General features: G+C 40.4%; 1 protein-coding gene and 1 long non-coding RNA gene across 7 annotated transcripts in view; one reads left to right on the top strand and one right to left on the bottom strand.

The window, feature by feature from the left end:
- LOC138016110 (uncharacterized) overlaps positions 1-17244 on the bottom strand; it is a 191567-nt gene that overhangs the window by 149204 nt on the left and 25119 nt on the right. The gene's annotated exons all lie outside the window — the stretch shown is intronic.
- The window catches only part of LOC138016168 (uncharacterized), a 28108-nt gene continuing 17097 nt past the window's right edge, over positions 6234-17244 (top strand). Inside the window, exons 1-6 of one of the 6 annotated variants that reach the window (XR_011125746.1) lie at positions 6234-6572; positions 7078-7133; positions 9118-9199; positions 10439-10519; positions 15392-15524; positions 16924-17123. This is a non-coding gene — a long non-coding RNA (uncharacterized lncRNA). The other 5 variants (XR_011125747.1, XR_011125745.1, XR_011125748.1 and 2 more) reach the window with 5 other exon arrangements.

The following is a 17244-nucleotide window of genomic DNA, read 5'->3' as shown; positions in this document are numbered from 1 at the left end:
TTTAAAAAAAACAATGAAATTTACCAAGCAAGAGAGATGAAAAACTATTGATGCTAGTTATGATTGCCATATTTGTGAAAAAGAGCTTGGCGTCAACTCCAAAGAGTAAAAGGTAAGAAATCACGCTAGAGTACATTTTACAGGGGCTCCTTAGAGGGGCAGCACATAATTCATGCAATGCTAAATAATAAAAACAAAACTGACACCAGGTTGATCTAACAATCTGTCAAATTATGGAGTCTGGTGATGCATGCCTTGATTTCCTCAGGTCTCCTAGATCTCTTTTTAATGTATAATGATTATATATCTTAATACAAATCAGTGAAAGGTTAAAAGGTTTCAGTCAACCTTAAAATAATCTCAATAGACCCTTTGCATAAATGGCGCCCAATTTGACTAACAATACTTGATACATCCTTAGCTGACATTCATGAGAAAAATCCTTTTTCTTGAAACATAAACACGAGGCTAAGGATGTATAAGTATTGTTACTCAAATTTGGGCGCCATTTATGCAATTGGTCTATGTCTTCGTGAATCTCAGTATATCTTGGGAAACTGTCTCTGTAAATATCACTATAACGTTGTAAGGCCCAGTTTATCTTTGTAAATATTGGCATATCTCATGACCTTTTTATACATCTTGGTAAAAACCGTCAATATCAGTGTAAGCCTGTAAATCTCCTTTATTTGTTAGAGAATCACATTATATTTTGATATCCATAGGTGAATCTCAGTAAATCATGGCAAATTTAAAAAACTGAATCATTTTCGCTATATGTGTGTAAATATCATGTATATCTTAATAAATCCCAGTATATCTTGCTTTATTGTGTATAGCTCTGTATTTAGGAAACAGTACCTTGGAATATCATAATAACCTTACTACATCTTGAGCTCGTAAATCCAATCATGATCTTAAATCCCGTATGTCTCGGTAGATCTTAGTAAATCTCAGGATCTATTTGTCAGGAAATCCCAGTCAAATCTCAGTAAGTCATTTGGAAAATCCGCCAAAAACTCTTGGTAAATTGGCTACATCTTGCAAAATCTTAAAGGTTTCTCCTCTTTAATTATTTCAAGGTTTTTTAGGCAAAATCCTAATCTTACTGTCGTTATCCAGGTAAATTTCAGAACAACCTTGTAAATCTCAATTACAATAAGTTCTCAATTATGAATCTGACTTGTTTTAACAAACTGATTGAGTATACTAACTGGTGCTGTCTGTCTGTTGATATCATACAATAACTAGCTACAATATCTGGAAAATAGGCTAGGTAGGGGAAGGCAATTTGATTTGAGAAAGAAGGGTACGGCGTGTTCCTTACACTTACAGAAGTAAATAAGACGTAAGGCCCGTTTTTGTAGAGTTACGATCTTTCTTTGAAATTTCAAGGCACAATTACCCCAAGCACAAATACCATAAGTTAAGTAAGGGACAATTAATGAGTTGTACACTGAAAGTAAAACACGACGTGGGACATAATGTCGAATCTTGGCTATAATTCCTATCGACTTGCTGATTTTGTGGCAGATAGATTCTATGTGATATTTCCATGAAAGATTTGAATCAATCAGCAAGCCAAGGTATTTGAAATAATCTTTCATTTCAAGGTTTGCGAGGTGTTAGTCACGGAGTCGAGAATTCCAATCCTAGGTATGAAGGGCATATTCTTTTGCCGGGGACGAAAGATGACAAAGTTTGATTTTTTTATGTTCAAAGACAGTTTGTTGGCCTTAAGCCATTCGTTGAAGTTGCCAAGCTCGCGATTAACAAGAGACTCAAGGTCAGTGAGATCATTTGAGGCAGAAATCTTAGTACGTATTGCCAAATCGTAATATGTTGTCAAATAAATACTGTCAATGAACGAAATGGTGTATGAAATGAATCGTATACTGAACTGCAGATATGAAATCAAGTAAAGTTATGATCCTCGCATTTATGGACGTAACCCAGGGCGGTGGAGGGGCCTTTTTTTTCAAGTCTTGCTGGAGACCAAGCGGGTCTTTGTCTTGAAACGTCCCCCACCGGAAAGCAGGGGCCCCCGACCCCGCTACAAAGATGCGCAATGACCAGGCGCATCTGGCCGTGCCATGGGTTTCGCTCCAGCGTCCCCATGGAGCGCTCTGCACATGGGAGAGGTGACAGACACTTTTTGGGCCAAAACTTCCCCTGGTTTTCAGCTGGGACCCACTAACCCCAAGAAGTAGTTGCAGAATTACAAGGCGCATCTCGTGATACCATTGGTTTCCTTGTAGCACCTCAGAGGAAGGCTTTGCGTTGGTGAGGAAAACGTTTTTTGGCCATAACTCCCCCCAGTTTTGTCCGGTCTTCCCCATATTCCGTTGGCTTCATCTTCTAGGCCGTACGCAGGTGGGTGCCAAGTTTCAGCTTCGTAGCTCAAATCCGAGGGTCAAATTTCACGACCACTACTCCAGTCGACTCCTAAAGAGCCTCAAATCCTGTGTAGGAGTAAAACCACTACCAGATCTGCACAGCAGATCACCCAAAAATCTTATTTCAGGTTCCCATGGAGACATCCCATAATACCATACACCGTTGGAAAGGTCTCAACGAGATCTATCACGTGACGAGATATGGGCATCCTGTGTTGAGGTGGGCGCCCTGTGCACAGTCTTTTGTCCTTAACATTCCTACGTTTTATTCCCTTGGGACCCCATTCCTCATGCGCCTAGACCCTATTGCCCAACAACTTTTCGCACCAGTTTCGACCCGGGGCGAATCGACCTGTGAACGCCAGAGACCCAAGAACACCCCTGTTTTGACACGAAAATGGCCCCCCGGACTTTGCTTTACGCTCATCAGACGCGCCCTCCGGAGACCCTCCTCACGGTGCCCTTGGATTGGCCAAATTCCAAATCCCAGAGGAGTTATCCTCGAAAAACTTGTTTTTCTTTTTGGGCCTAACTCCTCCCGGTTGGGTCCGGGGGACCCAAGACCGCTCCAGAAAGATTCCTCAGGAGATGGCCCATCTCATGGTAAGGTCCGTTTCACTTTTAACGGCCTCTGGAAGACTGTACACACATGAGGAAAAGTGGTTTTCGGGTTTAACTCCCCTCAGTTTTGAGTGTGGTCTCTCTAACCCCAAGAAGTAGTTGCAGAATCACAAGGCGCATCTCGTGATACCATTGGTTTCCTTGTTGCACCTCACAGGATGGCTTTGCGTTAGTAAGAAAAACGTTTTTTGCCCATAACTCCCCCCGGTTTTGTCCGGTCTCCCCCATATTCTCTTGGCCTTACCTTCTTGGCCGTACACAGGTGCGTGCCAAGTTTCAGCTTCGTAGCTCAAATCCAACGGTCAAATTTCACGACCACCTCTCCAGTCGACTCTTGAAGAGCCTCAAATCCTGAGTAGGAGTTAATCTACCACTGGATCTGCACGGCCAAATCATGGAAAAAGCTTATTTCAGGTTGCCATGGAGATATCCCATAATACCATACACCGTTGGAAAGGTCTCAACGAGATCTATCACGTGACGAAATATGGGCATCCTGTGTTGAGGTGGGCGCCCTCTGCACAGTCTTTTGTCTTTAACATTCCTACGTTTTATTCCCTTGGGACCCCATTCCTCATGCGCCTAGACCCTATTGCCCAACAACTTTTCGCACCAGTTTCGACCCAGGGCGAATTGACCTGTGGACGCCAGAGGCCCAAGAACACCCCTGTTTTGACATGAAAATGGCCCCCCGGACTTTGCTTTACGCTCATCAGACGCGCCCTTCGGAGACCCTCCTCACGGTGCTCTTGGATTGGCCAAATTCCAAATCCCGGGGGACTTATCCTGGAAAAACTTGTTTTTCTTTTTTGGGCCTAACTCCTCCCGGTTGGGTCCGGGGGACCCAAGACCGCTCCAGAAAGATTCCTCAGGAGATGGCCCATCTCGTGGTAAGGTCCGTTTCACTTTTAACGGCCTCTGGAAGACTGTACACACATGAGGAAAAGTGGTTTTTCGGGTTTAACTCCCCTCAGTTTTGAGTGTGGTCTCTCTAACCCCAAGAAGTAGTTGCAGAATCACAAGGCGCATCTCGTGATACCATTGGTTTCCTTGTAGCACCTCACAGGATGGCTTTGCGTAAGTAAGAAAAACGTTTTTTGGCCATAACTCCCCCCGGTTTTGTCCGGTCTCCCCCATATTCTCTTGGCCTTACCTTCTAGGCCGTACACAGGGGCGTGCCAAGTTTCAGCTTCGTAGCTCAAATGCAACGGTCAAATTTCACGACCACCTCTCCAGTCGACTCTTGAAGAGCCTCAAATCCTGTGTAGGAGTTAATCTACCACTGGATCTGCACGGCCAAATCATGGAAAAAGCTTATTTCAGGTTGCCATGGAGATATTCCATAATACCATACACCGTTGGAAAGGTCTCAACGAGATCTATCACGTGACGAAATATGGGCATCCTGTGTTGAGGTGGGCACCCTGTGCACAGTCTTTTGTCTTTAACATTCCTACGTTTTATTCACTTGGGACCCCATTCCTCATGCGCCTAGACCCTATTGCCCAACAACTTTTCGCACCAGTTTCGACCCGGGGCGAATCGACCTGTGGACCTCAGAGGCCAAAGAGCACCCCTGTTTTGACACGAAAATGGCCCCCCGGATTTTGCCTTATGCTCATCAGACGCGCCCTCCAGAGACCCTTCTCACGGTGCCCTTGGATTGGCCAAATTCCAAATCCCGGGGGAGTTATCCTCGAAAAACTTGTTTTTCGTTTTCGGGCCTAACTCTCCACGTTTGGGTCTGGGTTACCCGAGACCGCGCCAGGAAGATTCCTCAGGAGATGGCCCATCTCGTGGTAAGGTCCGTTTCACTTTTAACGGCCTCTGGAAGACTGTACACACGTGAGGAAAAGTGGTTTTTAGGGTCTAACTTCCCCCGGTTTTGAGTGTGGTCTCCCTAATCCTAATCATGGCGCATCTCATGGTACCATTGGTTACTTTCTAGCACGCCCAGGGAAAGTCCTGCATACGTAAGAAAAGACAGTTTTTGGCGATATTTCCTTCCCGGAAATAGGTACTCCCCCGTAACCTCCAGAAGTTCTTGCAGAATTTGATGGCGAATCTCGTGGCACCATTGGTTTCTCTCTAGCACGTCAGGGGAAGGCCCTGTATACGTGAGAGAAGGCAGTTTTTTTTGGTGATATCTCCCCCCCCGGAAATAGCTATTGCCCCCCTTAACCCCGAGAAGTTATTGCAGCATTTGATGGCGCATCCATTGGTTTCTCTCTAGCACGTCAGGGGAAGGCCCTGCATGCGTGAGCAAAACCACTTTTTCTCACGAGTTGAGATAGCTTGAAATAAGAGTAAAATATCAATGTCAATTTTTGTGGTAATGACAGAGACCTTAAGAGACCTTAAGATAGGTATATATATATCGTCCGCCTGTGAATCATCGTTCTGGTTGGGAAAAACATGGGCCCAGGATGACCACTTAATTCCCATTCGCTATCTAGATTGGCCATGTAACCAGCATGGTTGCTCTGATAGTGTAGTGGTGATCACATCCAACCGGTAATCAGGGAGACGTGGGTTCAAATCCCGCTCAGGGCATAAAACGTTTTTCTCCCAATGAAAATGTCATCTAGGAGTTGTCCGTCCTTGGTCCCTTCAAACTATATATATATATATTTGTCGCATATTTCCAAGATTTGACTGTAATCAAAGTTAACACAGCGACACTGTGCCATGCCCCCTGCTTGTGCAAGGGGAAGAAACGAACCACTTAAATTTTATTTGAGGTGAAAAATGAACGGTCCTTCCTGACATCTCAATGACCTACGTGGTGGCGCAACTCACCAACTTCGCAAAGCTTGAGAGCGGAATTCCCTAGATCAGTTGCATGGGAGGACTTGCACCGGGCCCAAACCCACTTTACGCTGCCGCGCATTGATGCAAACCTTGGAACCCTCCTAAGAGGCCTCTTACCGATCCTGACAAAACGTTCTGGTGAACGGCTATATATTACGCTCGACGCAGACGTTCCTTTCATTGTGGTAACAAAAAATTGATCAAAGGCTGTTGATAAGCAATTTATAGCGCATGCACAAATCGGTTTTGATCGGACACAATTTAACAATGGTTGACTGACATATTTAAAGTATCTTTATTTAAAAAAACGCACCGACTTGTGGCGTCACGTAAAACCGATTATTAAAGGGAGTGCAGACACATTGTATTCATCAGCATGCAATCGATTCAAAAAAGTATGCGCCTTGAATCGAGACTTTAAGTCATCTGATTTATTGTAATACATGTCAAGAGCAGTCAGGCTTAAAAACGCTTTTATTTTGTGCGAGGTATTACAACACGTTTCTTGCGTTTTCATTTGTACGGAATTCTCGAATTTCAGAATTGAATTACTTCCAGACGAGTGGTGAATTTTCGAGTTTATGACGATACGCGAGGATCTCTTGTCTCCTCTGGAAAGTCACATCGCTATAAACTTTGAATAGCAATCTGTATACATGTTGAATATCTGTTGGCACAATGTTTAACGTTCCTTCAGCAAACACATACAGATCCTATACCAAAGCAGGGGAACGACAGTTGAAAGTAAGTAATTTTAAAGGGATAGGATAGCTTGAGGAAAGCTTATGCCCTTGTCTAGAAAGGTCACTTAGCATACCAGTGAACAAATTTGTTCAACTTTGTTCTCTGTTTTGGCCCTAACCAAGCACAAACCACGCGATTTTTCTAAAAGAAAGCCAATCAATAGTTTCGATTAATTTATTCAAAATTCAGTTGAGAACCGAGGACAACAGATTGTGCATGGTACGTCACGGTCAAGTTAACATGAAGTGCGACAGTACTGTTCTCTCTCCGGGTTTCATAAGCAGTTCATCTATATGAACTATGTTTACACAAACAAACAAACAAAAACAAAACCTTAATTTTTTTTTTCCGGCAATTAAGAAAAGCAACCCCAACAACGATAATAACAATTCTGTATTAATATAAAAGGCATTGGGAAAAAAAAATAATAACCACGATAATCTAGACTAATGAAACATTTCAGCGGGTTAAGAGATGAGATTTTCCAATAATCTTTATTCTACAGGCTTATTTCTTGAGGTGCCTGCAGTTTCAACACTTTGGAGAGGATTGAAATAACAGGTAAGAAAGGTAGAATGTCTGTAGGTGATACATATGATTCAAGTCACCCCATGCAAAACTTAGACAGGAAGAAAGTGCAATACAAGGGAGCTAATGGCGCCATTTTTCCTCTCCCTGTACTCTCTGACTGCTGATCGTTTATTTATTTTGGTAAAGTAAACTGGTAATGAGGAATGGACGCTTTTATGGCCAATTTTAGAAAATTGAGATGTTTTGTAAGTCTTACACGTAAGTCAAATCTCGTTCAGTTTTGTAAGTCATTACTTAGAGGCCACGACCAAACGAAACATCCGTTCTTAAACGAAGGCGACGGAAACATAAAGCCGAATGTCAACCTTCCAGATTCAACAGAAGTCTAGTAACAAAATCTCATTGCTCTTTAGTTTATTTAGTTACATGCATCTTTTGCTTTCAAAAACACGGCGGACTACTCTATCTCTCTCCGCGAAGTCAATGACAACAAAACTGCTTCCCGCGAGACGAGGGAAACTCGCGCGAGGTGTTTTCTTGTAAAGTCCATGTGTCATAGTCACTTGAGTAAAATGAAACAAACGATAAAAACAAAGAATGCGACGGAAAATGCCGCAAGCACTGTATGTCCCCATTAACTTATCTCCAATTGATTATGGAGTCATTAAACACTCCTAATTTTAAGCATTGAACCATTTTACGACCTTTTACGGGCACCTCATATCAAAACACGATATCATGCGGTGATGTTGAATCATTCGCTGAAAGGTATGTTGTTGTTCATCTCTGTTTTCGCTTTCTATGGTTCTTTTCATTTTACTCATATATTCTCTGTATATCTAACGCAGAGAGAGATATGCCTTTCGCATGATTTAGTGTGAATACTTAGCATAGCATGTAAAGACAAACTTATTAGACTTATTGTGTAGCGTGGAGAACTTAGGATTCAATCAGTACAATCAAATGACCCTTGTAAAACTAAAAAGAGAAAGATTTTTCCCTATGAAGCGATCGAAAGAAATACTTGCTATCTGAATTCTTTATCTGCATGCACTGATGCATGCCGTATAAATTAAAATGGTTAAAATGGCGCAAAACTCATCATTGAAATGGCGTTGTATCTGCTCAACGGTTTTGAACATTTTCCTCTGAATTAAACATTCAGGGGAAAATGTTCAAAACCGTTATGAAAATTGCCATAAGATCATGTGGATGAAATGTAGCAAGTATTTTCATGACTGTTTGAAAGCACCGTTTTGTGCTAATACCTCATGCCGGATGCAAAGGTCTGCAAAGGGTCATTGCTGCAGCTCGGCGTAGACAATTGTCTCGGCGCCGTTCTCATCTTTGCTAGACAATTATTAGCTGCCTGTTTGTTTTTTTTTGGGAACTAGAATTCTTTTCGATGAACCGGTTACGACTGAATTTACTGACATACAAAATTAAAGAAAAATAGTTAGCACGTGATACGTGATAGACAAAACAAAGGGAGAAGATCGTTTTCGTGTAGACAAACCGCCTAAGATGCCAACTTAATGCCCAGTTTTAAGGTCCCAATTGAAGTAAAAGTCAAGTGAAGTAAAAGTCAAGGTACTCATGCAAATGCAATACACAAAGAATCTTAACCTCAAGAGATTTGATTTGGGTACAACATTGCGTTAGCCGAATTGGTCTTTTGTCTTCTGAAAGTAAACTTCTCAAATAACAAGAAGTTAAAGGTTCTCATCAGCTGACGACCAAGAAATGGTATGGTTGCCCATGATTTTGCTGCAAACTATCTTAGAGAGGTCCGTGAAAAGTAAAAGAAAGAAGAGGACATTTCATTGCGTGTTGGAAGGTGTCATTTGACTCTTAAAAAAGCCTTTGTAAGATGTAGTTGAAATCTAATATAGTGGGCTTGTGGCAGTAGTTCTTCGAATATTTAAAAACGTAAACCCCATGATATCGGTGGCAACTTTATTACTACTTTGGTTTTTAGTGTTAATTTTCATTTATCGATTCTGTTTCTCCACAGGTAACTGAAAGGCTACCCTGCCGTGGTAAAAATATAGACCCTCTCCCAGACTGATGTGAACCTTTTGGCATTCTGATATGATGTGAGTCCCCACTAAGTTATCTGCGACCGTAGGGTCATTTTACTCTTATCGGAATGTTTATTCAGATGTGCACAACAACGTGGTAATACGAAATGCAATTGTCATCCCAGGCAATTTTGTTAATGTTAGTTTTCAGTAAATGGGTTCTACTAAAGGTTTTGGCTTTAAAGTGAAAATTGGACCAAACAAAAATATCCTCTACCTCTATATAGGACGGACGCAAGGAGAAAATTAGGCAAAAAAATTCTGAGCTGTCTAGATTTAACACTTTTGACAAATTCTCATTGCGCATTTTTTCTATTTTTTTTTTCAAAAATAATGTTCTCTCTCGGCAGAGTCATTAGACAATATCCGACCTACTTCCCGCCGAAATCATGACGAAAAAAATGCGCGCGAAATATTGTCTTGTGGCGTCTACAATAGTGAAAATGGGAGTATCTGACAAACATCTGCCAAAAAAGTAATTAAGCGGGAAAGAGTTTTCGGGAATCTTTTGAAAAAGCGATATGATGTGTGTACCCATTAACTTACTGCAAATAGAGTCGTGATTATGGGGTCTCAGTTACACTCCTCGTAGCCTGAGGCTAATAGATTCAACTTGCGAAAACGTCATGCCAAAGTAATGTTCTAGACAAAGTATGGCCATATTGTACCTTTTTTTCAACTTGATCCATATGACTGCGTAAAGGATAAGCTAGCAAACTCGATATAATGTCATTACAAACTCTTATGAAAAGTCAGTGTTTGAACGTTTAGATTTCTCGCACTATCAGTGAGTGCGGGGGTTGTTTTGCTAAGCGGTTAACAATATTTATTGCTGCACGGCTGTCTTTGAAAGAAAACGACTTAAATAAGAGAAAAACGGTAGCATGAACGAACTTAAAGAAGATGCCTACTATTCAGCAAACTAATCTTAAAAGGGTCAGTTAAGGTTAAAAGAAAGAAAAAAGTCTTTTATTACCTATTGTCACTAGTTTTTGTTTGACTTCTGAAAATGCTGTATTAAGATACGTACTTTTTCCTCCTATTTGAAAAGTCTATGCAGTCATTGTATTATTGTGAATTAGCCGCAGCATCGTAGTGCTCAGAAAAATGCTATTCTCGGTTTGAAACAACTGTGCTTCGATAGGTCGTTGGAGAACAAAACTTTCTTTGATAATGTGCCTTTTAGTTTGTTCCTCGCAGTCGGTTACTTTTATTTTGAGACCAAACATCATGTAAAACAGGTTCTTTTCTTAGGTGGGGAAACGAGAAACTGGCACGATTATCAAGGACGTGAAAAACGTGTTGCTTTATTTAAGAATCCAAAAATCCATTAAGGTAAGTACAAATGTTGTTGTTTTAGAATATCAAAAGATCAAGTTGTCGTCTCAAGATACTGAGCTCCATTCCCTTTTTGAAGTATGATAAGGGTTTCTTGAATGGGTATTGCAGTGCTTTGATAAGTCGTTTCAGAAAGAAAGTTCCATTGATAATTTGCTGCCTCACTTGTAATACACAGTTGCTTTTTTAGATCTTTAGACCAAAAATTCAAACAGATACTTTTCTTTGGTGGGACCTGAGAATCTGACAGCATTAGCAACTCTTAAATCTACGTGATAAGACTGTCACTTAAATGGCCTTATACGTGAATGAATTTCGTAGCTACTTGTCTGAAGATAAATGGATACCTTGCCTCAAAGCATCATACTTCACGTTTTCTCATATTTACCCTACAAATTTGTTCGAAGAACCGCTTCTCTAGTGTGCAAGGCTTGGCTGCAAATTTCTTACGACAAAACTCTGATTAAGTACGCAAGAAATCACGAATTCTCCGTTGTAAAAGCACAGAACACATCAAAGGAGACAGTGGATAACTTTCTCATAGCAGTCCAATGGAGGCCTAGTCTATTCCGCTCTATTGATTTAAGTGGCGCAAAAACAACCTGGGCAACATTCTGCAAAATAGTGGAAAACTGTGCTGGACTGACAGTTCTTAACATGGCAAAAATGAAAGGTGAACTTTCTAAATATCCAGTTATTCGAGCTGTTAACATTGCGGAGCTCAACTTGAGCCAAACAATGTTGGATGACAGCCATCTAGTTTTTGTTACCGGAAGCATACCCTCGTTAGGAATATTAAACGTAGGCGGCTGTGAAAATTTGACTTACAGAGGAATTAGCAATGCCTCTTTTTCGTCCTTGCGTTTTCTTAGACTAGCTTTTTGTAAGGTGGGTGTTGAGTCCATCATTTGTGCCATTCAAAAGCACGAGATTTTCGCGATGTGCGTGGAGGGAATATCACTAAGCAAAGAGGACATCGCACGTTTGGTTGATCTCTTTCCAGACATAGCCGAGGTTGGTGTTCCCTCTTTATGTGGTTTGCCACGGTTAGCTGTTTCTTACCGAGCACTGGCGTCTCTTTGCTTTTATTGCCGCTCATCACCCCAGTCTACAGTATTGACCGTCAAAGAAAGTATTGATGGAAGCTGGATGGAACTTTAAAAAAACTACTAAAAGAACTGGTATTGCTAACCTAACCTTGAAAAGCTTCGAATTTAGAAGGAACACCGACGGCAACGAGAACGTCATGAATTTCGCTACCGTCAAAGTATTTGATCTTTTTGTTTTGATTCATAAACTGTGCCCTTTACTTCAGCTATGCGTTTTTCCCTCTGATGTCAAAATGTCCATTTTTCTTACTTTTTCATCGCATTTGCCACCATTTTCCTTGCCCAGTGTTATGATCTGAAAAAAACTTTTCAATGGTGGGTATCCGTAGACATTGAAAATGTCAATTCTCGTAAAATCTATTATCATGTTGTCCCTGGATATCTTATTGTATTGAACTGATTGATTTCATCTTCGCATGCTAATTTAAACTACAAGTTAATTTACGATCTTCACGGCATAACTATAAAGAAAATTCCAAGACTTTCCAAACCTGAGTAAAACGAAATCACGAATAACACGTTTCCCCAATAGTAAAAATCACTCAATTGCGAGGACATTTTACGAGGGACTCAAAAATGTCCCCAGATTCTGAACAGACCCCACAGTTCCCCAAGACTGTGCATAGGTGAACCTATATGGCATTTACGGGTCAAAACTTGCGTCAGTTAAACACAATAAGATATGCAGGCGCCATTTTCTTGGTTGTATGAATCGTGCCACTCTGGTTTAGGGGCCGACCATTTAACTCTTGAGAGGGGAGGGTGGGTGGGTGATTTCTGGTCAGCAATTTTTTTTTCTAGCAAACTGAGATATGTCCAGGTGCGTCCTAATTAGACGCACGCGGATTTCAATAAGCGTCACGAAGTGTCCCCTTGCTCTTCTAGCCAACCATCACTTGTGTCTCAGAATACAAACAATTTATGTCACAAAGTGTCCCCCAAAGGCTGCTCTTTAAGTGAAGATTAACTGCTGCATTTACCCAAAGCTAAAAATAACGCTAACCTTTACCCTTACCTTATTGTTGAAAATAGGTAGCAAATGCTTAGACTTAAATTGGGACACTTTTTTTTTCCCACCTAAATGCTCTGCAGGATATATTTTTTTCTCTCCTCATTTGTCTGCAGGCTTTTTTTTCCTCAAAAAAGTGTCGTGTTTACATTTACAGAGTGTATTTACATTTACATTGTGGTTATTGCAGTAATAGTTCTAATATATGGAGCTGCAAAACCTTAAAATCAAAGCTATACAAAATCATTCTTGTATAGCGACATGTTTTCGGAATGTCATTCTTTAGAATCATTTAATATTACCTAATAACAATATTCTCATGTTATAAAGTGATGCTCCAAAGGTAGATTTGAAAATGTTTAGCTTCTTAATTAAAAAAAAAAAGGTAAAAATAGCAAAAAGCAGTTCAGAATGCTCATAGCATGGTAATTACTACTAGAAGCATTAGTTACAATTTAAAAGTGGACTGAAATCTCCAAAACAAATGTGAAAGCAGAATTAAAGTTAGTTGATCATGGTCTAATTTGAAAAATAGCTCTAGTATTGCAAAAACCTTATAATTATTTCAATAGAAAGTAATTACTTGAAAATGCTTCAGTTGAAAAGATTGAAAACGAACAAATTATTTTTCTATGTCTAATAAGACTTGATTCTTCAAATAGAAAAATTTACCTCCATTACTGCTTGTGAGTTTGGATACAGTGCGAGCCAGCAAGCCAGAAATCCCTGATTCCATTATAAGGGCAAACCGCAAGCTACCTAAGCCAACTGTAGGCTAACCAGAGTGTTATTTAGGCCAATCAATGTCACTTTGTTATTTTATGACTTGGTGCCATGTGAACTGAGCAAGCAAGAAATCCCTTATCCCATTATAAGGGCAAACCGCAAGCTACCTAAGCTAACTGTAGGCTAACCAGAGTGTTATTTAGGCCAATCAATGTCACTTTGTTATTTTAATAGGCTAACCAGAGTAGCTTGCTGGCTTGCAGATTATCTGGAATGGTTGCACTTTTGCTGGGATTTCGTAAAGCCCCCCAGGAATGATGAAATAGCTTTGCAACATTTTTTTTTTCTTGCTTGCAGCAGTGCAAGAATTTTTTTCTATTTCATTTGTGATGCCTGCATTTTTTTTCTTCCAACAAGCCCTTGCAGGAAATTTTTTTTCAAAGTCACCCACCCCCCTTCCTCCCCCCCTCAAGAGTTAAATGGTCGGCCCCTTTGTTGGCGTCTGTGCTTCGTGGGTGAACTATATCGCTTTGAACCAAAATATCCCTTAGTATTAAGCGTTATTAACAGGGAATTGAGTGGCATAATCCGTTCCAAATTTCATTTATTCTGCTTGCCGGACCTGGTTTCAAGGATGGTGGAGTTTAGTTTTTAGATCTTATTTATGTGATCGATAATCGTACTAATTAGTTCTCTGTATCTCATAGAAGTAAAGGGCCCGTTGATGTGAAGCGGTAAAGCTGCAGGCTTATACCTAAGGTCGCGGTTATTATCTGTTTTCTTTCCTGAAATTTTGGTTCCGTATAAGGAAAGTAGTGTTATAGCCTCGTAACAATGCATCAACCTGAATTGCCAGGACAATTATTTTTTTAAAAAACGCGTTCTCCCGCGATTATCAGTTTATTTCTTGATCTCTAGTTAAGACAGTTAACAAATATCCGATCAAATTCTTGCAGCCTCGCTATTGTCTCACACAAAAAGGGCAATCCTTGCAAATGTTGTCACCGGTGATCGACCTTAATAACAGCTCGTTTTACATGTACAGGTTGTAATTTATAATTGTCGTTGCATCCAGTTTTTGGCATACTAACTCTGCTTCCAAGAATGATTCTTCTTCCTTTTTCGTTAGCTCGAGGGGTCTTTTTAAATCCTTATGAAATTGTATATTATCCAAACACATATAACCTCTCTCAAATCTCCACTACTGCTTAGGAAGCAACCATTTGAGCGGTGAAGCTCACTGATCATGGTTTAATTAGGTGACTGTGGTGGAGATTACTGCTTGTGGCTTGTCAGGCTATTCTTGGGTTGCACGTGACGTCACAAAAAGAAACTACAAAACTAAAGAGCCTTTTGAGTTTTTGTCTTGATCAGCTATAAGAGTTTTTAAAAATATATCTGTTTGCATGTTTTCAGCTCGGTACCGTGCTTCGTTTCGAAAATAGAGCAGTTTGAATTTCAGAGTTTTTCACAGTGCGTGACATGTTGACAGCTTTCGAAAAACATGCCAGTTGCATAAAAACATCTATTTCCCTCGTGTTTTTGTGGCCTAAACAGCCAATATACTAGGAGACGTGTCTATACGAATGTTTTCTAGCTCATTATATTATTGTGCAGAAAGTGTTAAAGACAGCCAAACTCCAGATGTTTCTACAGGTTTCCGGCCGCTGTGTTGATGTACTTCAGCAGTACACCAACATGGCGCCTCCGTACTAAACTCTACAAATTTGAGTAATAAATTTCGCCGAATAACTCAAGTACGGAACATCGCACAGCACTGAGACTTGGACCCGTTGTTTATTTATTCCTCTTCTATAACATTTCCATTTCTTGACTCAATTTCGTAAGTGGTAAGCGATTTATGTTTTCACTTGCGCGACGTGCAACCCAAGAATATAGTTTAAGTTCTCGCTCTAGCTAGTTATCTTGGCTCAGATATTTCCTTTGCCAATCTTCCCAAAGTGTTGGCGGGAAATCTCGCTCGACGGGGAGCGTGACTTACATGGCCTTGTCATGTTGCCTTAGCTGCTGAGTTTACACAAATCTATCGGTCGATGAAGTTCAACGTCTGAGTGAAGCCAGCCAAACCTTTGAGACCTCTGTAACCTGAAACCTCTGTACCTCTGAAATGGCGGGAAGGAAAAGTTGTTTACAATTTGTGAGTAAAAGTTGAAACCTTGAAAAGTTATAGTATTTACTATTCTCCACTTGATAGAGTATTATTAGTATGGGTTATCAATTGGTGAATAACAGTAATTTAACTGAATGCAGTGCAATTTGGTCTGAAATCATAAGTGTGATTTCGAAATCAAACCAGCGCTAAGCGCGAATTCGATTTGAAATCACAAGTATGATCTCAGACCAAAATTGCACGACACATAGTTCCATTACCACTTTATTACATCCATTTAGATATCACACAATAATTATTTAATCGCTAAAATACAGGATTTTAGACAGTGCCAAAATTTTATTGATCCAGTCGGGAACAAAAGTTGCAAAATTGGCCACACAATGATTTTCTTTGTCTTTCATTTTCCTGCAATTTGATTGGTTACCTTAAACAAGCCTTGAAATCTGATTGGTTGTTTTGTTTTAGTGGCCCATTCTCATTGGCTGGGGAAATGGAGCGATGTAGAGCGAAAAAAATCCGATTTGGGAATAAATCGCACTGCTGAGAGCCAATCACATTGCAACGTGCACCAGTGATTTCTAAATGGGTGTAATAAAGAGTGAAATTAGGAAATAATTTCTCGCGCGTTTTGTCCAAAATAAAATACTGAATTTGCAGAGCCTTCAGGCGAGGGAAATAATTTGACTTTGGAGAAAACGCAAGTGAAATTATTCCCTAATTTCACGAGTACACCATTTGATTAACTATTAACATCATGGGTTACAAATTACGTTCGTAAGACGCGGGTTTTTTTCAAACCTGGACGCCATTTTGGCACTGTAGCAAAAATTGCCACAGCAACAGTAATTCACATGTGAAATTATAAATTAACGCTGAAAATTTGCGCCAAAATTAAGGAGTAATTTGTCACCCACGTTATTTTAGGTACAATTTGCTCAATTTTTTGGTCAACTAGTACTCGGATACAACAGCCGTAACCACCGAACTCACTTTTAATCCTTTTCTCAACGAAAAAGTTGCGCAGTTGATAATTAGGAATATATGTCACATCGCCAATCGTCATTAAATCTGATCTTTTACAAGTTTTTGCTTTAGAAGAGAATGACAAAACCAACAGCAGAATGGGCACAAACAGACGATAATACCGAACTTTTCAGCTTTCAGATGGAAATTGTGAAAACAAATTTTGACACTAAAAAAGTGCTGATATCGTCTTTTCATAATCTTCTTTAGCTAAAGCTGCTTCGTTTCGCTTGCTGGCATGCCTAAAAGATGAATGGTGGTTTCTGAAGCGTTCTTTAAAATTAGTTGCTAGTCCAACGTATGATTCAGTCGTTGTGTCAGTGGAGGTGACAATGTCTTGATAGATACATTAGTTTGGAGGCGTTTACCATCAAGCGGACATTCTGGTTTTCTTTCGCAGTTACATGTGTCATGCTGTTCTCCAGGTGTTTGGGTGGTGTATGCTGAAAGAACTCTTTTGTTGTGGGATCCAATTATTGTTTTCATGTTTGGCATGCAAGATTAGCTCAGTTTCAGTGTGTGCCAATTGAAGATCTTGTTCAATGGATGGTTCTTGGGGAAGCATTTGTCAACGATGAGAACCGGAAACTTCTTTCCCAGGTTTGATCCTTTACTGTCATCTTGTATGTTAAACTCGTCCCAGTCTTCCCCTTACTGCGATTCCAAAATGGTGGCCTCGCACCAACGTTCGTCGCGAATTTTGCCGCTGTTCTTGACCTAC

This window comes from Montipora capricornis, chromosome 9 (assembly GCF_036669925.1).
Source record: "Montipora capricornis isolate CH-2021 chromosome 9, ASM3666992v2, whole genome shotgun sequence".
Taxonomy (NCBI): domain Eukaryota; kingdom Metazoa; phylum Cnidaria; class Anthozoa; order Scleractinia; family Acroporidae; genus Montipora; species Montipora capricornis.
This window is presented reverse-complemented; position numbering and strand designations above follow the sequence as displayed.